Source organism: Dendrobates tinctorius, unplaced genomic scaffold, assembly GCF_039654945.1.
Source record: "Dendrobates tinctorius isolate UK_male_01 unplaced genomic scaffold, ASM3965494v1 ptg000245l, whole genome shotgun sequence".
NCBI lineage: Eukaryota > Metazoa > Chordata > Amphibia > Anura > Dendrobatidae > Dendrobates > Dendrobates tinctorius.
Window position 1 is genome coordinate 9,957,628 of NW_027361912.1, and position 23,840 is coordinate 9,981,467.

Here is a 23,840-nt window from a genome sequence, read left to right on the forward strand (position 1 = left end):
GCCTTCACATAGAATTCTACCGCAATCCTTCTTTACCTGGAGTCTTATTCTTTTTAGCACTCTTCATCACATTTTCTACTTCTTCCATAATTACGTCCTCATTCAAAATATCACATTCTCCACTATCCAACTTGTTCTCTAACCCATTCAGCACTTCTGAAACAAGACCAGAATCAATCCATTTTTTATCATATAACTTGCTATAGAACCTATTCACCTCCTTTATCACATTGTCACCTGACACACACACAAACCATTCCTATCCAGGATTTTATCCATATCAGCCTTTCTCCCATTCATTTTCTTAAAAAAGAACCTTGTGCACTTTTCATCTTTCTCAAGATGTTCTATTTTGGTGCGATAGATGATTTCTTTCCCTTTTTCATCCATAACACTCTTTAATTCACTCTTTGTCTCAGCCAGCAGATCAGACACATCCATGCCACTTTCTCCACACTTCCTTAACCAGTCTAAGCGCCTGTTAAAATCATTAAATCTACTCCGATAAATAGCAGCTTTTTTATAGCCCCACTTTTTGAAGAATTTTTTGCAACACACCTTAACCCAGTCCCACCATTCCAGTACACATGCAAAATCCCTCTTACATACTCTCCACTCTTCACGCTTTATTTTTAATTCATTCATCACATCCTCATCTTCTAACAATCTTACTTTCAGCTTCCAAACCCCACCCCCATACACACGGTCATCAGTCGCACTAAACACACCTCTCAAACACTCATGATCAGAAAAAGGTACAGCATTTTGTTCAAAATTCATACACAACATATTTTTGGAAAACAACATTTTATCTATCCTGGATGCAATACCACCCCTATCAGGATGGTACGTTGGCGGTGGTGGGATGCCAAATTTCAGAGCAGCAGCATCTAGAAGGGAAAAATCAGAAATAAGATTGGATAACTTTTTACCAGTTATGTCACAATTCCCTTCTGTGGTGCAATTAAAGTCTCCAACTAAAACTGTAGGCATTTTGCCCGGAAGAAACAAACTTAATTTTTCCAAAAGAGCCAGACGCTCCTTTTTCCTGTTGTGTCCTGATGGACAGTACACATTAATAATTCTAGCCCGCCACCCCCTATAGCTAACATGTGCAATTATACATCTACCCACCTCTACCACCGTGTAGCTATCTAAACTAATCTCCCTGTTACCCATTAATATCCCTACACCATCATTCCTATTAACACATGAGCCAGACCATACATGCTGTCCGTAAGGCCAGTCCTTATCGCTTGGAGCGTCCACAATCCCACATTCCTGAAGACAAAAGATGTGAGCATTCATCTGTTTAATATAATCTAGAACGATTGCCCTCCTGAATTTGGATCTAATTTGCCTGACATTCAGGGACACAATGCCCCAACCAGCTTGGGGAACCATAACATGACTGTGTTATTTACATGACGACAAACACGCCACTTCCTCTTCAGCCGTTTTCGTCTTCCATCTGGAACTGCAACTCCTTGAATCTGTTTACGTCTGCGGGAATGCCTAAAAAGCATTGGTGTCAGGAGAGAAGACATTCTGAGGGTAACTACGCTCACTCACCGGACTTAAACCAACTTCACCGGGGTCTGCCCAATCCGTTCTGGGCTTCTTACAGGAATTTCCAGGCTCCTCATCCTCAGAGGACCTCGCAAGAGTGAAGTCACCTTGATCTCCACAACTGGCCAACTCCTCCTCAGTAGCAAACCAAGATACACTGGGGGTATTGCCAAGAGTACTCTCCAACTCCCCCTCCCCACAGACATCAGACAGAAGAGGGAGCTCACATTCAACATCAGTAGCTTCCAAAACTGCCACCTCTGGGCTGGGAGACTCCGTTTGGGGCAGGACCTCCTCATGTGCATCCATGATTTCAGGTTCCTCAATAAGTTCCAGGTCTGAAACCTGTGGAATGTCAACAACAGCAGCAGGGGGTGCAGCTGCCCCACCTGAGACCTCAGCGTAATACCTAGGACTGATCCTGGCCTTACAGTCCCGATACTTATGGCCCTCCTCACCACAAGCATTACACATAACAGGATTTGTGCTGTCTTTTGCCATATGGCCAGAAGCATTGCAATTCCTGCAAGTTGGCATCTCCTTGCAACTATCCTGGGTATGCCTGAAATTTTTACACCTCCTGCAATACATCGGGGCATCTGGAAAGAACAAAAAAACAATATTTTTCCCAATTGAAAAATTAAGAGGGGGTAATGGATGCCTCCCGGGCCTTGGGGATCCATCCCAAATCTCACAAAAAATTTGTACTTCCCAGTCCAGAGCCCTTCTCCATTCAGGACCCTGTGGGAGTACTGAACATAAATGCAATGTCTTTTCAAAAATAAAGCAATGTCCTCCAGGGAAACAAAAGGGTTGTGCATGAAAAATACAAGTGGGATATCTCCCTTAGAGTACAGCACAGTAAAGGTAAGACCTTCCAGCAAAGGATTTGCCACTCCATTTTTCAGGGCAGTAAACAAATTCTGGCAAGCCGCCATAGAAGATAGCACCAGTACATAACTGCCTTCTCTCCTAAACTCCTGCAGGCATATTATATCGGACTTCCGAATCTTCAGGATGTCATAAAACACCATGTTGACCAAATATCCCAGGGAAAAATGCAACTTCTTTTCTTCAGCGATGTCAATCCTGAATCCATTTTTGACCCGGCTATCACCGGTCCCAGAGAATTGAAGTCGGACTCCCATCATCCACAACTCCATGGATTTTCTCCCCGAAACCTCCTGGCTGTCTCCCAAAAGCAGCGACCGGCTTAAGCCACTGAAGTGGCGATGCCAGAAGGCCAGGAGACAACACTCAAGGTATTCAGGAATCTCCACACCTCATCAGTGTGGAGTAGGAAACTGGCTAGCAGGAGCAATGCCTAGTAAAAGACTGTGTAAAATGAGGATGAATGAACTCATGGAGATCAACATCCAACACTGCGGAGACACCATCACATGTTTCTCAACGCAGTGATTCTAGAGCAATGCTCCCATCCCTTATGGGAAATATGCAAAAACATGCAAAACACAAGCCGGGGGTAAAGGGGTTAATATGTAGAAGTTTCTTGAAAAATGCCTCAGGGCACTCAGCCAATGACAGCAGCTCTAGCATAACATAGAAGGGGGATGAGCCAAGTCCTGGGAGTGAGTTTTAAAATTTGAAGTGGCCTTTGGTGGTCAGACATTTTGATAAGACGAGGCCATTTTGTAGGTGAAGGAATTACCTATTTGCTCCCTTCCGGCTTTGCTTAAAATGTGTACTGGCATGAAAAGGGAGTTAAAAGTCTTCATATGAGGAAGACTACCATTGCACCTCTAGGAGGAAGAATTACCTCAGGGAAGAAACAGAGCACAGTGCTGAAGATGAGATATTCAGACTTAATTAAAACCAGAGGTTACTAACATCTGCCTGTCTGCTGATACACAAACGTGAGTGTAATCCCATACATCAGTTTACTGCTGTTTGTAAATAATAATTTGCCCCATTACTTTCAGTAAAATGACTTCTGTTTCAAATTCTTAAGGCTGCTTCATGACTGGGACTCAAACACACCAACTACTACAACCATCATCATCTTCTCCAAGTTGTGTTGATGTCATCAAAGCTTAATCTTAAATGCAGGTGGTTTGATGACTGCTGATGTCCCTGAGGATTTAAAGAGTGCTTTTAAGATAGTATCAGGATCAATGTCAGCTGGAGGATTTTAAGCAACACTGGAGGAGGAAGTTGTATTTAATCTAGATTCACCTTCCTTATTTGATGGGGTGTCACTTAATCTTAGAAGTATGGGCTGGTCTGATGTTATCATACTACCATTCAAAGGAAGATTGCATTTCATTAGTTGTCCATCTAGGTATTTGTTGTATTTTTTGTAGGTATCAACTGCACCTAACTTTCTTACAAACACAACCTCTGCAACTCCAGAATTCAACAAGCAGGTGCACTTCAAGGCACCGCTCCACGATATCTTCCTCTGTGACTCTTGGATGCAAGTTATTAATGGTCATTTTTTTTGCCTTCTAAAGGGCTAAATACAGACTTCTTTGGAGTTGGTCCCACTGATGAACAGGCCTCCTTTGTGACAAGTGTCTGTGCCATGTTGGTCAGAGCCTTTATGTGCAATAAAGTTGTCGAAATCTCATGCTGCATAGACATGTGAGCTGTATATGCATCATTCTGTACCACTTTAGTAAAACATAAAGTTTGACCAAGAGAAAATAAATTTCCAGACATTCACAGACTTTTTTGCACATTGTTGGCACCTGTGATCTTCATCTTCTTGGTGGAGATGTGGGAAAGTTTCAAGTCATCATCAATACCATCATCATCCATATCTTGTAAAGAGGAAATCTGTTGTTTCCGGGGGTCTTGGTTAACAATTTTTATTGGCATTCCTTTAGCAGTGTTCGTTACACCAGAACAAATAGTTTTCGGCTGTGAAATATGGATATTCTTGGTAATATGTATGGGTGAAGATGGAGAACCTTGTGCCACGGGTGTGTTGATAGTTACGGCCAGTGCACTCCTCTTAAACCTTAGTTTTTCATGAGCATCCATCAGTTTGTTTGGTTTTCCTCCAACACTGATCTGCAGCTTTCTAGAATTAAGCATCTCACGAGCATCTTGCGCTTTACCCATTATACAGACACATGCGGCATCTTTGGCAACTTATTTCTCACTGTGATATTTTATGCCAAGCTTCTTTAGATGTGGATGTTACATCTATCTTCTTACAGGCATCAAACGCATTCTGGTAATTGGTGGTGGGTAAACGACTAATCATTGTAGGCTTGATCCTGGATCTCATACCTCCTATAGCCCCCCTGTTATTAACCCTGTACATTCCCATTCCTGCCATCACCATGCCCCTTTTCCTGATCACTTCATCCAATGACTTGTCCGCCATATTTATGCTAAAAACCTGCACCTTCCCAACAGCAATTGTGTGGGAAACCACATTATTGTTTTCAAGGGTGTTTATGATGCCTGTAAACAAAAAAGTTTACACACTATGTAGATGTGTACCCCCAGGGGGAAACGTTTGTCAGACCATACTAAAGTGTATGGGCATTACAAGTATAGGTGACCTGCTCCTTTTTAATGGGAATTTTTGTTTATGAGGCCCTCCTCCATGTTATTGGGGTGTGTGTAACTTTAGAGGAGGGCAGACCTTGCATTCACTTCATGGGCAAACTTTATGAGAGTACAAAATTCATAATAATGTGAACTTTGGTTTCATGCGGCCATCCAGGACGTCTGTTACAAGTGTTAATGGGGTGTGCGTAACTTTGTTGCAGGGAAGCCTTGCAATCAATGCATAGCCTAATATTATGGCAGTACAAAATGAAAATAATGGCAACTTTGGTTTCATGTGGCCATCCAGAGCATCTGTTACAAGTGTTTTTGGGGTGCGTGTAACTTTGGGGCAAGGCAGGCCTTGTATTCAATGCATACGCTAACAGTATGGCAGTACGAAATGAAAAAAATGGCCACTTTGTTTTCATGCGGCCATCCAGAATGTCTGTTCCAAATTATATTGGGGTGCGTGCAACTTTGGGGCAGGGCAGACCTTGCATTCATTTCATAGGCAAACTTTATGGGAGTACAAAAATCATAATAATGAGAACTTTGGTTTCATGTGGCCATCTAGTACGTCAATTCAAAGCGTTATTGAGGTGCGTGCGTTACAAGTGTTAATGGGGTGTGTGTAACTTTGTTGCAGGGCAGGCCTTGCAATGAGTGCATAGGCTAACATTATGGCATTCCCTGCATTTTGAAGTCCGCTTGCCCCCTGCTTGGTCCTGCATCATTCAGATAAGTTATTTGCTGGAATCTTTTTGCATTTGATCAAGTTTTTTTCCTTTCTCTGCTTTGCTGTGTGGGTTCAGCATTGTTCCCTGCTGGGACCAGTGCTGGACCCAATTCCATATGTCACAGCTTATGTCAGTCTGTTCAGTATTGCGAGTCCCCTGTTATATCAGTATCTTTTGTTTTGCTTCCAGTTCACACCAGAATGCTGATCTAGTGGGAGAGAGGTCATGTGGCCTCAGTATTTTTGCATATCAGACGTGTTGGATTTTTCTTAGGGTTTTTTGCATGATTGCAGACAGTATCTTTCCTGTCCTGTTCTATCTAGACAGTTTGGGCCTCATCATTTGCTTACTCTATTTTCTGCCTGTGTTTGTGCCTCATCTTGTCTCACCGGCAATATATGTTTGGGGGCTATATATTCCTTTGGAGTTCTACTCCGGGGCAGTTTAGCTTTCCCCTTTCTTGCTTTAGGCTTAGTTCACTCTTTGGCTGTGCCGAGGCGTCTAGGGCATCGTAGGTACGTCCCACGCCTAATTCTAGTTGTGTTGTTAGTTTTATGGGTTTGCAATCTGCTTAGTTACCAACCTTTCTAGTTTTCTGGTTGCCTAGCTTCTTCTGCCGGCTATCCTCCTCGGTGACGTAATCATAACAGCAAACCTTGCATTCATTTCATAGGCAAACTTTATGGGAGTACAAAAATCATAATAAAGAGAACTTTGGTTTCATGTGGCCATCCAGTACGTTGGGTCAAAGAGTTACTGGGGTGTGTGTAACTTTGGTGCAAGGCAGGTCTTGCATTAAATGCATAGGCTAACAGTATGGCAGTACCAAATGAAAAATAATGAGAACTTTGGTTTCATGTGGACATCCAGGACATCTGTTCCAAGTGTTATTGGGGTGCATGCAACTTTAGAGGAGGGCAGGCCTTGCATTCACTTCATTGGCAAACTTTATGGGAGTAAAAAAATCATAATAATGGGAACTTTGGTTTCATGTGGCCATCCAGGACGTCTGTTACAAGTGTTATTGGGGTGCGTGTAAGTTTGGGGCAGGGCAGGCCTTGCATTCAATGCATAGTCTAATAGTTTGGCAGTACCAAATGAAGAAAATGGCAACTTTGGTTTCATGTGGCCATCCAGAACATCTGTTACAAGTATTATTGGGGTGCTTGTAACTTTGGGGCAAGGCAGCCATTACATTCAATGCATAGGCTAACAGTATGGCAGTACCAAATAAAAAAATGGCAACTTTGGTTTTATGTGGCCATCCAGAACGTCTGTTAAAAGTCTTATTGGAGTGCATGTAACTTTGGCGCAAGGCAGGCCTTGCATTAAATACATAAACAAACACTATGGGAGACCCATTTTCTTATAATAGGAATATTTTTTCATGAGGCCTTCCTGTTGTTCTCATCAAAGAGGTATTGGGGTCCGTCCTAATTTGTCAGCCCAGACAGTCACTGCATAGGCAATAACAGTATAGGAGACCCACTGTTTAATAATGGGAACAACAAAGCATAGCCAGCTGATGCCCCTTTAAGAATATTAATGACGCCTGATGCACTACAAAAATAAGATTTGTGACTTTCAGAGTCCCTCGTTCATAAATGAAACAGGATGTGTCTGATGATGTGTCACACACCTTATGGCCAGCTAAGGTTGTTAAATGTTAAAATGATATTTCCCAGTGAATGCATTTGAATTGGTTGAAAGCAATGCTACTGTTGAAAAATGCATAAAAAACGCTACATGTGAACATAGCCCAAGTGGTGGACGTACATTTTTTTTATTTATTTTGCTTTACATGCAAATCATTACCCTGGAAAGGATGTTCCTTAACGTATTTCCCAGAAAAACCCATTTTGGCTTTGTTTTTGTATATTTCAGTGTGCGCCTGTAAAAGCGGCATAACACTCTGACATTGTTCACAGCTGTGAGCTGGGAGTCAGACCTTTTTAGACACTAAAATGACCCCCTCGGGTCACGGCAAAAATTCTCAGTTTTCCCATAGACTTACATTGGGCTCATTGCTGAGGTCGAGCAAACGAGCATTCCAATTTGCTCGACACTAGCAACGAGCACCCGAGCATTTTAGTGCTTCCTCATCGCTAATACTTACTGGCTGCTGTCTCCTGTTTTTCCCAATCCACACTGGCCCCGATCGGATCATGTGTCATTTTTAATAGAATAGTCTTTTTTTTCTGACAGAGGACCTTTGTGAGTTCTCAGATGACTATTGCTACCTCTGCATCCTCTATAACAATGTTCCCTTCTAGATTGATAGGCATTGCGTGCCGGGTTGCCAACCGTCCAGAGATTCCAGGACAGCCCATAACAATAGGACCATTTTTTTCCCCGACCATAAAAAAAATTAACATGTCCTTGATTTTTCTACAGCTGGATGAACTTACACAGATTTTTATGACTGTAGTTATCGCCCGTTTACAGTGACGGCAGCTCATGTCTTTATATAGTCTAAGTGTCTGTCTAGGGTGCCAGGGGCCCACCAGTAACCAACTCCAAGGCCTTACTTTTCAGCTACATCCAAATGTGACATTATCCTCAATCACAAATATATATATATATATATATATATATATATATATAAAATGAATGAACTGAGCAGATTGATGCATGAATAAGATGTCGCCTTTGTCTGTTCATAGTGATTCAAGTATATTGTGCCAAGTGCTGCTCATATTAGAGGGTGGTAGCTCATTCCTGCAGAGGAGACTACCGGAGGATTCTCTTGTTCTCCTGTGGGCCAGTCCAGGCCTATTAGTATTTATTGGTCTGTAGACATACAGTATATCACTTATGTTAATGATTTATTATGATCATCAAATGTATCCACAAATAAAGCAGTCTGCTCAAGATTTTTTAAGAAGTGTCCAGAAAAAAGGAAAAAATAAAGTTGGCAACCCTGATTGTGTGTTTTGCCCGCTGCCTTTTTCCAGTTCCAGTGTTGGTATTGGCAGCAAGAACAGGAGCCATCATGTCTTGGATAGCTTTGTTTCTCAAGTTGTGCCTTGATTAGTGTTGAGCATTCCGATACCGCAAGTATCGGGTATCGGCCGATACTTGCTGTATCGGAATTCCGATACCGACTTCCGATATTTTTTCAATATCGGAATTCGGCATCGGAATCGGAAGTTCAGTTGATTGACGGCCTGACGTCATCATGATGCGCGGTGTGTGCGCATCATGATGCGCCGTCATTTCGGGCCTTCCGGGGGTCTCTGCCGGCCTGCCGGGGGGCTGTGCCGGCCTGCCGGGGGGCTGTGTGGACTGCCCGGGGTCTGTACCGGCCTGCCGGGGGGCTGTGCCGGCCTGCCGGTGGTTTGTGCACCCTGTGGGGGTCTGTACCGGCCTGCCGGGGGGCTGTGCCGGCCTGCCGGGGGGCTGTGCTGATGTCCGGGGGTCTGTGCAAGCATCGTCCGATGGGACTACAAGTCCCATCGGGCGATGCCTGCTACCATGACAGTGATTGACACATTAGCCAATGATGGGACAGTAGTAGTCCCATCATCCGGCTAATGTGTTAAATGTTAAAAAAAAAAAAAAAAAAAAAAAAAATACTACATACATACTACATACATGCTACATACATACTACATGCATGCTACATACATACTACATGCTACATACATACTACATGCATGCTACATACATACTACATATATACTACATACATACTACATACATGCTACATACATACTGCATGCTACATACATACTACATACATACTACATACATACTACATGCATGCTACATACATACTACATATATACTACATGCATGCTACATACATACTACATGCTACATACATACTACATATATACTACATACATACTACATACATGCTACATACATACTGCATGCTACATACATACTACATACATACTACATACATACTACATGCATGCTACATACATGCTACATGCATGCTACATACATACTACATGCATGCTACATGCATGCTACATACATACTACATGCTACATACATACCACATACATACTACATACTACATATATACTACATGCATGCTACATACATACTACATGCTACATACATACCACATACATACTACATACATACTACATACATACTACATACATACTACATGCATGCTACATACATACCACATACATACTACATACATACTACATGCTACATACATACTACATATATACTACATGCATGCTACATATATACTACATGCATGCTACATACATACTACATATATACTACATGCATGCTACATACATACTACATGCTACATGCATGCTACATACATACTACATACATACTACATGCTACATACATACCACATATATACTACATACATACAATACATTCATACAATACATACATAGACATACAGTACATATAACATAGAGTAACATACTTACCAATACTTGTCACATTGTTCCCCGAAGCCATTGTCTTTTCCGGAATAAATATTAACATAACAAACCACAAAAATACTCACCCACGATCCGAAGCAGTCCACGAGTGTGTCCCACGACGATCTTGGGTAGAGAACTGCAGCATCAGATGATGCTGCCGTTCTCTACGGGCTGCAGGAATCCAATGACGGAAGGTAGGTATCCTTCCGCACTGTATTCCTCCGCCACTTAAAAAAAAAAAGTCCCTAGTCTCACTTTATGCCATTGCTGTGTGGGAATTTCCCACACAGCAATGGCATAAAGTGAGACTAGGGACTTTTTTTTTTTTAAGTGGCGGAGGAATACAGTGCGGAAGGATACCTACCTTCCGTCATTGGATTCCTGCAGCCCGTAGAGAACGGCAGCATCATCTGATGCTGCAGTTCTCTACCCAAGATCGTCGTGGGACACACTCGTGGACTGCTTCGGATCGTGGGTGAGTATTTTTGTGGTTTGTTATGTTAATATTTATTCCGGAAAAGACAATGGCTTCGGGGAACAATGTGACAAGTATTGGTAAGTATGTTACTCTATGTTATATGTACTGTATGTCTATGTATGTATTGTATGAATGTATTGTATGTATGTAGTATATATGTGGTATGTATGTAGCATGTAGTATGTATGTAGAATGTATGTAGCATGCATGTAGCATGTAGTATGTATGTAGCATGCATGTAGTATATATGTAGTATGTATGTAGCATGTAGTATGTATGTAGCATGCATGTAGTATATATGTAGTATGTATGTAGCATGTAGTATGTATGTAGCATGCATGTAGTATATATGTAGTATGTATGTAGCATGTAGTATGTATGTAGCATGTAGTATGTATGTAGCATGCATGTAGTATGTATGTAGCATGCATGTAGTATGTATATGGTATGTATGTAGCATGTAGTATGTATGTAGCATGCATGTAGTATATATGTGTTATGTATGTGGTATGTATGTAGCATGCATGTAGCATGCATGTAGTATGTATGTAGTATGTATGTAGTATATATGTAGTATGTATGTAGCATGTAGTATGTATGTAGTATGTATGTAGCATGCATGTAGCATGCAGTATGTATGTAGCATGCATGTAGTATATATGTAGTATGTATGTAGCATGTAGTATGTAGCATGCATGTAGTATATATGTAGTATGTAGCATGTAGTATGTATGTAGCATGCATGTAGTATATATGTGTTATGTATGTAGCATGTAGCATGCATGTAGCATGCATGTAGTATGTATGTAGTATATATGTGGTATGTATGTAGCATGCAGTATGTATGTAGCATGCATGTAGTATATATGTAGTATGTATGTTGCATGTAGTATTTATGTAGTATGAATGTAGCATGTATGTAGTATGTAGTATGAATGTAGCATGTATGTAGTATGCATGTTGTATGTATGTAGCATGTAATTTTTTTTTTTTTTTTTTTTACATTTAACACATTAGCCGGATGATGGGACTACTACTGTCCCATCATTGGCTAATGTGTCAATCACTGTCATGGTAGCAGGCATCGCCCGATGGGACTTGTAGTCCCATCGGACGATGCCTGCACAGACCCCCGGAGCCTGCACAGACCACCGGCAGGCCGGCACAGCCCCCCGGCAGGCCGGCACAGCCCCCCGGCAGGCCGGCACAGCCCCCCGGAGCCTGCACAGCCCCCCGGCAGGCCGGCACAGCCCCCCGGCAGGCCGGCACAGCCCCCCGGCAGGCCGGCACAGCCCCCCGGAGCCTGCACAGACCACCGGCAGGCCGGCACAGACCACCGGAGCCTGCACAGACCCCCTGGCAGGCCGGCACAGCCCCCCGAAAGGCCCGTACAGACCCCAGAGAGGCTGTACAAGGGCAGGAAAGGGTTTTTCTTATTCCGATACCGGAAGTCCCATAGACTTGAATGGGACTTCCGGTATCGGAATCGGCGATACCGATACTTTTTTTAAAGGTCGGCCGATACCATCCGATACGATACTTTGAAGTATCGGACGGTATCGCTCAACTCTAGCCTTGATAGCTCACCCTCTCCAAACTTTTTGTAGTCAAACCAAACCAGCCTTCGAATACAAATATGATGATATTTGCCCTCAATTTTTTGTTCTTTTGATAGTTTCATTTCTTAGATTACTATGATATTATTTGAATTATCATAAAAGAGTTTTTGTTCTTTTACATAGAGCACAATGAGGTCTATTTATCCCTCTAGATACATTTTATTTTGAGCTCCTGTTGGATTGAGATATCATTTGTAATAAGATATGATAATTTTATTGACCTGCAAACCCAATATGTTCTGAATATTATCACTAATTGTAATCCCGAGCAAAAGTGTAAGGCAAATATTAAGCATGAAGCAAAAGGCTTGTCGGATCCTACATAACAATGCTTTTAAAGAATATACAACATTTACCTGTTTTATAGATATTACTACATGTGTGATAATACTTGGCACAAGCGGGTGAGCAAATATTGTCATTTTATGCAACCACCAAGATAACGTCACCTTCCACATGCATATAAGCAAAGCTTCTTCCGTTATAGGTTCACTCACGAAAATCCTGTCGGACAGTAAGTAATACAGACTAGAGTTGAGCGAAACGGGTCGAAAAATTTCAAAAGTTGCCGACTTTTGGCAAAGTCGGGTTTCATGAGACGAAACCCGACCCTAGGATGAGGTCGGCCACGACGTCGGCGACTTACGCGCCAAAGTCGCGTTTCAAAAGTTTGTTTGGCTCTCTTTTTCAGCCAATCAGGATCCACGGACACTGTGGGCAACGTGATGACATAGGCACGGGTCACCACCATCTTTCAGAAGGGCATGCAAGTGATTGGCTTGCTTTGGTGGGCGTCACAGGGGGTATAAAAGGGCGTGCACGCCGACCGCCATCTTACTTCTGCCGATCTTAGCATAGGGAGAGGTTGCTGCTGCTTATTCTGTAGAGAGAGCATTAGGCAGGGAAGAAGAAAAAAAAAACTGCTGCTGCTGCTAGCGATTTTGCCTGTACAACACACCAGTCACTGTGTGTGCAGGGCAAGGGGAGGCTATATTTTGGTGGATCAGCGGTGTTGGTTGTTAGGCTGCCCTCTAAGGCTTCCTGACGGCTGCATTGCTGTTTACCCACTGCTCTGCAAACTGCTTTTTTAAAAGCAATCCCAATTTTTTTTTTTTGTCCTGCTGAGGTACTGAGCGTGCATTTTTTCACACCATACAGCGGTGCACACTCCTCACACAGTACCGTGTAACGGCTGTTATCACAGCCACAGTGAAGCTATCTGTGTGTCACTCTGTGAGAATAAGTCGAGGACATGTTCCGTTCTTACAGACCTGCACCTTCTAGTTTTGTCTAGCTTTCAAACATTTAAATATATTTCCTGTTTGATCACATTGAAAACTATAGAGAGACAGCGTGTGTCAGTCCGTATACTTAAAAAACACGGAGCTTGACAATTTTACGTACACCGGACAGCCGTGTACGTGCACGCTCCTCTCAGTACCGTGTAACGGCTGTTATCACGGCCACTGTATACACACCTTGTAGTTTGTGATACACTAGCAAATTTCTGCCTGTGACATAGCGCTGTGATATTCAGTGGGCCTCACACAATCCAAAAGTGTCCAGTGTCCACTAGTGTGTGCAGAAATTCAAAATCTCCGTGATCCTGTAGTCACTTTTTTCACACCTGTGCCGTCGAGCCTGTGACATAGCGCTCTGATATTCAGTGGGCCTCACACAATCCATAAGTGTCCAGTGTCCACAAGTGTGTGCAGAAATTCAAAATCTCCCCTGTCCTGTAGACACCTTGTACCTTGTTTTACATTACTATATAGTTTGTTGGATTTTGTCTACATTTCTACCAAAAATGAGGAAGGCTGGTGGAAGAGGCCGTGGAATTGGGCGGGGGTTGGCAGCTGGTAATGATGGTGTTGGTGGTGGATCTGATGGTAGTGGCAAAAGCAAAATAGGACCGAATGCAGGAGGTGTTGAGCCTGCGTCATCGTCTGGCTCCACAAGGCCTCGAAGGCTTACTTTTCTAGGAGTTGGCAAACCGCTTTTAAAGCCAGAGCTGCAGGAAAAAGTTTTGGCTTACATTGCTGACTCAGCCTCCAGCTCTATCGCCTCCTCTTCTGAAGTTGTAAAAAGTAAAAGCACTGAGTCGTCATTGGAGGCTCATGTTCATGAACCACACCTTTCCTTGTGTCCTTCACCCCAACCAAGATTGAAGGATGACGCAGGCCATACTACTGATTACTCCATGGAGCTGTTTTCACATACCATGCCTGGATTATCAAGTGAAATGGTGAATTACCCAGGCCAAGATGAATCTGACATGGAGTGCACTGATGCACAGCCACTGATAGATGATTCTGCTGGTACATTCACTCAGAGCACTACATTGTCCTCGCAGTGTACAGAGCCAGATTCTGACCCTGATGAGACTCAGGTGCCCCTTCCCGCACACTATACCACCATACACGGTGACACAGAGGAAGGTGCACATGACATTGAAGAGGAGGTGATGGATGACCCAGTTGTTGACCCAGATTGGCATCCATTGGGGGAAGAGGGTGCTGCTTCCAATAGCTCAGATGAGGAGCATCCACAGCAGACATCGACATCGCAACAGCTGTTATCTGGAAGGCACGGAGCACTCCAAAGACAGGTTCCAAAAATCAAAAGAGTTGCTGGACAGCTTGTCCAGAGGGTCAAAATATCACAGCGTGCTAGGCCGCAAAATGTCTGCCAAAGTAGGAAGAGTGCAGTGTGGCACTTTTTTGAACAAAATCCTCATGATCAGGCCAAGGTTATCTGTAAGAAGTGCACAAAGACCTTTAGCTGAGGGAAAAATCTGAAAAATTTGAATACCAGTTGCATGCTTAGACATTTAACCACCATGCACTTGCAAGCGTGGACACAACACCAAACCTCAAGTACCACATGTGCAACTGATCACAAAGAAGGTAGTCAGCAACGCTACATTGTTTCCCCCACTGTAAGCCCACCGGTCAGCACAGCAGCAAATGTTGAGGAGTCGTTGCAAGGCCACAGCAGTCAGGGAATCCCACTGTTATATCAACGAAATACTGAATCTAGGCCATAAGAAAGAACACCAACTCCATCACCATCATCAACCCTCTCTCAGTCCGCCCTGTCCACCGCTACTTCCACCATATGCAGCTCTCAAATCCAGCTCACCCTCCCAGACACTATGAGTAGGTCAAGAAAGTACTCAGTCTCTCATCCGCGTACACTGGGTTTGAACGCCCACATTGCCAAACTAATCTCGTTTGAGATGATGCCCTATCGGTTGGTGGAAAGCGCAGCTTTCAGCGAACTCATGGCCTATGCAGTACCACGCTATGACATACCCAGTCGCCACTTCTTCTCTCGCAAAGCCATCCCAGCCCTCCACCATCATGTGAAAGACTGCATTGTCCATGCACTCAAGAAGTCAGTGAGTGGAAAGGTGCACCTCACAACTGATGCATGGTCCAGTCGGCATGGCCAGGGCCGTTACGTGTCCATCACTGCGCACTGGGTTAATGTGGTGGATGCAGGGTCCACAGGGGACAGCGGTGGTGGGACAGTGCTGCCTAGCCCACGGTATAGGAAACAGTTGGCTGTAGGCGTTCCACCCTCCTCCTCCTCCTCCTCCAGAAGCGAAAGCTCGTCCACAGAGCGCATTCGTACGAGCACTCCATCTGCAGCTGCCACTGTTGCACACGAGGTGTCCCCCTATCGAGCAGCTAGTGGAAAGCGTCAGCAGGCTGTGTTGCAGATGATGTGTTTGGGCGACAGACACACCGCTGAGGTGCTGGCCGAGTACTTTCAGCGACAAACTGAGTCATGGCTGGGCAGTGTACATCTTGAGGCAGGCAAGGTAGTTAGTGATAACGGCCATAATTTTGTGGCAGCCATAGCCCTTTCAAAACTCAGCCACATACCTTGCTTGGCTCACACCTTGAACCTGGTGGTGCAGTGCTTCCTCAAAAATTATCCGGAGTTAACAGCCCTGCTCCAGAAGGTGCGAAGACTGTGCGCGCACATCCGCCGGTCGCCTGTACACTACATTCGTATGCAGAAGCTGCAGCGATTGCTCCACCTTCCCAACCACCGCCTCATTATCGACATTGCAACAAGGTAGAACTCCACCCTGCACATGGTGGAGCGGCTGTGCGAGCAGAGGCAGGCCATAATGCATTTGTGGGATGATACACGGCCAGGCACTTTGACAGCAGACATGGAGTTGACAGGTGTGCAGTGGTCGAAGCTGAAAGACCTCTGTAAAGTCCTTCAGTGTTTTGAGGAATGCACACGGCTGGTAAGCGCAGACGACGCCATCCTAAGCATGAGCATCCCACTTATGCGTCTGCTCATGCAAACTTTGACGCACCTTAAGGAGCAGGCGTCTGCAGCCAATGTTGCCGAGGAGGGAATCCTTGATGACATTCAGCCATTGTCTGCTCAGGGACCTCTCCTGGATGAGGTGGAGGAAGAAGAGGAGGAGGAGGAGGATGATGATGGGGATGATTACTTAGGGGAGGAGGATGCATCTCGTGGGGCAAGTGAAAATGTTGGTGTGGCAAGGTCTGGTACAGGGTTTGCGCGTGACTGGAGGGATGTGGATTTGCCAGAAAGTGCTCCTCCAACCAGCACTCGCAGTGCATCATTGACACGGGAACATTGGCCCACATGTCAGATTCTGCCTTGCAGATCCTAAAAAGGGACCCCCGCATTGCCAAAATGATGAACGATGAAGACTACTGGTTGGCCAGCATCCTGGATCCACGCTATAAAGGCAAATTACAAAACATCATGCCACAGGAGAACCTTGACCTAATATTGGCTAATAAACAAGCAACTCTGGTAAATCGGTTGCTTGAGGCATTCCCAGCACACAGCAGCGGTGATGGTTCTCACACGAGCCGTACTGGACGGGGGCAGCTTGGCAGAGGTGTTCATGGTGCACACAGCAGAAGTGGCGTTGGAGACAGGGGTTTCATGACAATGTTGTGGACTGATTTTTCAAGTACCGCTCACACAACTGGTAATACTGCATAGATGGAAAGTGACAGGAGACAGCAGTTGTCAACTATGGTTACAAACTACTTTTCCTCCCTTATCGATGTTCTCCCACACAGGTTATTCCCCTTTGACTATTGGGCCGCTAAACTGGACACCTGGCCTGAATTGGCACAATATGCCTTACAGGAGCTCGCTTGCCCAGCTGCAAGTGTGCTATCGGAAAGAGTCTTCAGTGCAGCTGGATCAATCCTGACAGAAAAAAGGACCCGTCTGTCAACCCAAAATGTGGATGATCTAACCTTCATTAAAATGAACCATGCATGGGTTTCCAAGGATTTTGTCCCACCTTCCCCTGATAACACATAGGGTGACAGAAAAATGGCTTGCTTTGGTCCACCTCTTCCTGGGACTTGACCTATTTCGCCTTTTGCATCAGCTGAATGTCCAACATCAACATATGCCACTTTCTAAAACTCCCTAACTGTGCTGCCTCCCCACCCCATGGCCGGGGTCACCACCTAGCGCACGACACCGTGCGAGTGCCGTTGCCCTGGACAGGTGAGTAGGCCGACTCTTGGGCGCGGGCACTGGCACAGGGTCCCTCATAGTGCAATCAAGTGTCTCTGATGGTGGTGGTGCACACCCGCCGTCAGACACACCGCCGTACTATGAGGGGCCCAGTGTCAGTACCGACGCCCACGAGTGGGCCCCCTTGCTTGGGCAGGGCCCCAGCATTTGCAATCTTTACCTCTCCCTGCTCCCCCGCTGTGTAGTCTGGGCCGTCAAATCCATACTGTGCCTGACACCGTCTGAGCCTGCCTCCTGATGTATAGACATATATTTTGAATGTGTACACTATGCTATCCATACATGTTATCCGGGGATACGGTACCCTTTCTCACCTTTGTGCAATCACATGCAATCCATACTGGGTCTAACACCGTCTGAGCCTGCCTCCTGATGTATAGACATATATTTTGAATGTGTACACTATGCTATCCATACATGTTATCCGGGGATACGGTACCCTTTCTCACCTTTGTGCAATCACGTGCAATCCATACTGGGCCTAACACCGTCTGAGCCTGCCTCCTGATGTATAGACATATATTTTGAATGTGTACACTATGCTATCCATCCATGTAATCCATACTGGGCCTGAGAACGGCTGGCGAGCTGTTAAGCAAGCTACAGCACCTGTGGTTTGCACATGTAAGTTTTTCATTTTTTCAGGAATGACGGTTAGACCTAATTCCGGAACTGCAGTTGACCTGCACTTACTGGGAAATCATCGTTCGCGGGTAATATTTGTAATCACAGATCCCCATCACTAACGTTGTTCAGCAGGTTATCTGCACCTGTAAGCGACAAACGCTGGCCTTTTCAGTGTAGCGCACATGCAGCCACGGACATGTAAGGGCATGACACACCAGTTATTGGCCAATCTCATGTGCTAGAGCCTCACGTGTCCCTCTAGTAAGCCGGACTCGGACCGCGGGGCATGACGGAGTCTCGTTTGTTAACGGAATTAAGCTTGCAATGTGTGCATCTTTTCTGTAGCTGGCATGGTTGAGGTTTCCCAGGTGGAGTCGAATTATACCGTAGGCTCCACTCCTGGTGGTGCCCTTCTGGACATTCCTTTAAGGTTCAGCTTTGCAACCATACTGCCCACGTAAAACAAACACTTTGCCTTCATGAACGCTGTTTGGAGGGTCATGACTCGTGGGAATAACGCCGCCCAATCAGTTAACCTGCTAGAGAGATCCTTCGTTGCTCCCAAGCATGACATCACACTTAGGGATGGGCGAGTCTACTCGCTAGGACTCGTTACTCGGCGAATAGTAAGGGACTCGCTGGACTCGTTACTCGCCGATTCTCCCAGTGATTACTCGCACAGTAACGAGTCCAATGCAAGTCAATGGCAATCCTAGTTTTGTCAGAGTTTTTTTTCTCACTCGCTAGACTCGCTATATCACATCGCTGTCAACAGTGAGTCTGAGCGAGTCTGAGCGAGTCTGAGCGAGTCTACGATTCCGAGTCCTGTATACTGGATTCGGGACTCGCTTATACAGAATCTGTTATGTTCCTACAAGTTTCCAAGACAGCCTATGTCAACACACAGCGATTGTGAGCGAGTCTGAGCGATTCTACGAATCCCGAGTCCTGTATACTGGATTCGGGACTCACTTATACAGAATCTGTTATGTTCCTACAAGTTTCCAAGACAGCCTATGTCAACACACAGCGATTGTGAGCGAGTCTGAGCGAGTCTACGAATCCCGAGTCCTGTATACTGGATTCGGGACTCGCAAATATAGAATCTGTTATGTTCCTACAAAGCTTCCGAGACAGCCTAGCGTGTTAGGTCAGAAAACTTTTTTAGATGGACAAGCATGTTAGCCAATCATATTCAGTAATGTTGGTTGTGGCAGGACTATGATTGGCTTCTGTCCATCGTGATGCCTATGTCATGTATGAGAGGCGAGGCTGTATATAAGCCTTTTCCACCGCCATTTCCTTTACATTCCTGAGAGATCTGAGATAGAGCAGGGTGAGGTAGATGCATGAGCAGATCATAGGGATTGTCAGTTAGTGTAGGGAAACTTCAAGATTCCTTATATTAAACCCAAACAGCTCTTCTGAGAGCTACCAGGAGGACAGAGGAGTACTGTGTAGACTGTAGGCAGGCAGGCAGGGAGGATCAAGCCTTACAGTGCAGTGCACAGTGCAGGGACTAGTGTGCAGCTTCACTGCTAGGTGTCAGCACACACACTTACCCCGCCAGCAAGTGACGCCTACAGCACCACCTAACTCCATCTCGGTGACTGTGCATTTGTCAACAATGTCACAAAAACCACAATTTCCCAAAAAAGAGGTTGCAAAGGGACAAGGTCGTGGCCGTAGCAGTCGTGCCCAAGAAGGCACTGGTACAGGTAGACAGATGAGGATTGATAGAGCTACCTTTCTCCTGTCTAGAATTCCCAGTACTCAACAAAAACGTGTCTTGAGGCCGGAAGAGCATGACCAGATAACATCTTTGATGGCTGATAAGACCTCGACCACTGGTTCTGGCAGTACACAATCGTCCTTGCCAACACAGTCTTTGTTTGTAAATCGCACATTACTCGCTAAGACTCGCTTCCCCATTCATTAACATTGGACTCGCTAGACTCGCAACGAGTAGCGAGTCCCGGGCTTGGACTCGCTAGAGTCAAGCGATTCCGAGTAATTTAGTACTCGCCCATCACTAATCACACTCCCTAGGAGGAAGGTAATGCCACTGTGGCGACCGTACTCCTTGCGGCGACACAAGTGCACTGATGCCCAGCCACTGCTCGATGAATCTGCTGGTACATTGACCCAGACCACTACATTCCCCTCGCACGCTACACGGCCTGAATCTGACCCTGATGAAACTCAGGTTACCCTTCCCATATACAGTTCCATCTTACACGGTGACAAAGAGGAAGCTGCAGATGAAAGTGCAGGTTCGGCCCACCCGCCATCAGACACACCACCGATCTTGCTCGACCCGACTTTTGGAAAAGTCGGGTTTCACGAAACGAAACTCGACCCTAAAAAACCAAAAGTCGCTCAACTCTATTACAGACTTTAAATTTCTTCGGACATATCTTCTTTGCTAAGATTTAACACTTTCACAAGCTTTACATGTGACTTTATTTTTTACATTTTTTTGCATTAGAATATTTTAGCATGTATTGCAGACACCCAGAACTCCTTACCTTGCTCTTAACCTGAGTTACAGGATTTATCAAAATCCAAAGTTGCTTTAATAATTCTGCAAGCTTCGGAGCTGATATCTCCTAGAATGTTTAGGCTACTTTAACATATCTTGTAAAGATCTATTAAAATTGATCCAGCAGCAATCCATTGAAAAAAAAACACAACAGACACAACATTTTTGTCCATAAATCAAATAGACAGCATCTAAAATCAGATGAAAAAATCCCAAAAATGTATTTTATTCTGCCATAGATGCAACCTATCAACCTGCTATAGGTCTTTTTCGAGCATCTGGTCTTGCCTAAGGTCCTTTACAAGTATGCTTGAAAAAGACCTATGGCAGGTTGAAACATCACATCTAGGGCAGAGTAAAATAAGTTTGGGGGATTTTTTCACCTGATTTTGGACACTGTCTATCTGCATTATTAATGTATTTTGCCAAGTGGCCTCCTTGGGACTTCTCTGAGGGTGCATCTACACTTGGGGTTAGGTGCCCAGTATAAGTCTCCATATTGGAGTGCTGCGTGGTTGTACTGTTTCCAGCCTGTATATCCACTCAACTTCTATTTGAGCTAGTTTTTTCCTCCAATTTCCACCACGCTGGTCAATATAGACTTTGTCAATACCACAGACCTTGAGCAATTTAGGATTACTATAATGGAATAACTTAAAATGTCTCAGGACTGGATTGAGAGTAGTGTTGTCCTCAATCTTAAGGGCATTTTTAATATCCCTATAGTGTTCCCTTACTCTAGTTTTTAGAGGTCTAGAGGTCATGCCAACATAAATTTTCTCACACGGGCACACGGCATAGTACACTACACCAATGGAATTACAGGTGATGTGCTGGGTGATGTTATATGTTTTGCAACCATCACTGGACAAGAAGAAAGATGCCTGTATCATATTGGGAAACGCAATGCATTCTCTGCAGGGAAAAAATCCCCATTTAGGACCCTTTGACCCGAATATTTTCTCAGGTTTTTGGCCACCATGATAACTATGAACTAATTTATCCCGGAGGTTGCTCGATCTCCTATATGTAATGGAGGGATGTCTGGGGATAAATTTTAAGAAATTAAAATGATTTTGGAACAAACAGATCGGTGGATACCCTTGGTTGCACTGATCTCTCATATATCATGGTTATGCGATGTATGTGTTCTATGCATACGTAAACGCAGTATGTTTATGCAAGAGGGACCCCTGATTATTGGTACAATCGATTTAATAATATTAAGTTCATTTAATTTTTGTGGGATTACATCATGTACATTACACATGTAAACCTTGGAGGGGTTGGTTTCCTCACCATGCTATATTATATGAGCCATGGGACCTTTTAATATACTGAGTACTGATCTCTCATATATCATGGTTATGTGACTAATGTGCCTTATATATTTGCACATACAATGTGTTTATTATTGGTGTAAATGACATAATAATACTGATTCCTTTGAATGTTGCCCCTTTCCCCTAACAAAGTAGCCATCTGTGCACACTCTGCGTGGATATGTTCTTTGGATAGGCCGGGACCGCCTCTCTGCCCTGACACGCCAGGCGGAGGAGTGGCTTGGCTGTCAACGACGTCATCCTTCAGCGTGGTGCGTTGCCTTGGTGACGCGCCTTTCCTGGCCTGACCCTGCTGCCTCCTCATCATGACGTGTCTGATGTGGGAGTGGCTGGATGGCCGGGAGACGCGCTCCATGATGACGTCACACGCTGGGCGCTGTGCGATTACAGTTTCACACATGTAAGAGATCTGTGTGATTATGTCATTATATATGTCCATGCTTATCTTGTAGCCTCATTCACTTACTTCTCCAGGACTAAGCTAAGGCGAAACACGCGACGGAGACTCCGATATTACAGGTCATATGCTTGCTACCTTACTTCCTAGGGGTTGTTGCCACACATTTGGGATAGGGGGACTAATGTCATGTGAGAACTTAAGCTGATATTTCAATGCTTAGTGTCTTGGCACTAGTTACATTTAATTCCTGTTACACACTGTCATATACCTCCGGTGTCATTTGATTAAATTGGCATGGCACCGTTGCCAAGTACTACATTATAAGCTCTCTGTTTGGAATCCTAAATTTATTGGCACAGATACAATTTAGTAATAGGTACATATAACTTGCAGAGTTTTTTCATCTTTTTACTGGTGATATTTAATTTGGTGGTATTTGTCTGCAGTGTAGATTTTGTACAAGTCACATGTTTGGTGCCCCCTTCAATTTATACAAGGTGCATTTTACTATGACTTTTCAAATGTATTGAACACACATGATTGTATCCCCTTATGTACTTTTGAACACTGCATGTAGGCATATGTACGTGTGGTATCTAAATTGAATATCCATCTCTTTTTATAATTGTCTGTGTCTTTTGTATGAACTTTAATAAAGCAATGTGTATTTTATGGCTATATGCTTCCTTGATCTGTTCGGTATACATATTTCTTGGGAAGTGCCATTTTCTTTAGGCCTAATTTGTGGAATTATATTAGCAAATTTAATCAGTTTACCCTCAATTCCTTCATCTAAATCATTGATAAAGAGGTTGAAGAATACAGGGCCCAGGACAGAGTCCTGTGGTACCCCACTTGAGACATTCTTCCAACTGGATGTGCAGCCATTTACGACCACTCTTTGGGTCCGATCACTAAGCCAGTTATGAATCCACCTAACTGTTGCCTTTTCCATTCCATAGTTAGGTTATTTTCACTAGAAGGTTGAAACAAAAGCGCAATAGGGTCTTATCCGGGTAAAATGCTCAATTACTG

The 23,840-nt window shown here is 44.3% G+C and overlaps 1 protein-coding gene across 2 annotated transcripts in view; it reads left to right on the forward strand.

The window, feature by feature from the left end:
* LOC141060814 (lysozyme C-1-like) overlaps nucleotides 1-23,840 on the forward strand; it is a 120,519-nt gene that overhangs the window by 64,872 nt on the left and 31,807 nt on the right. The window lies entirely within an intron of this gene.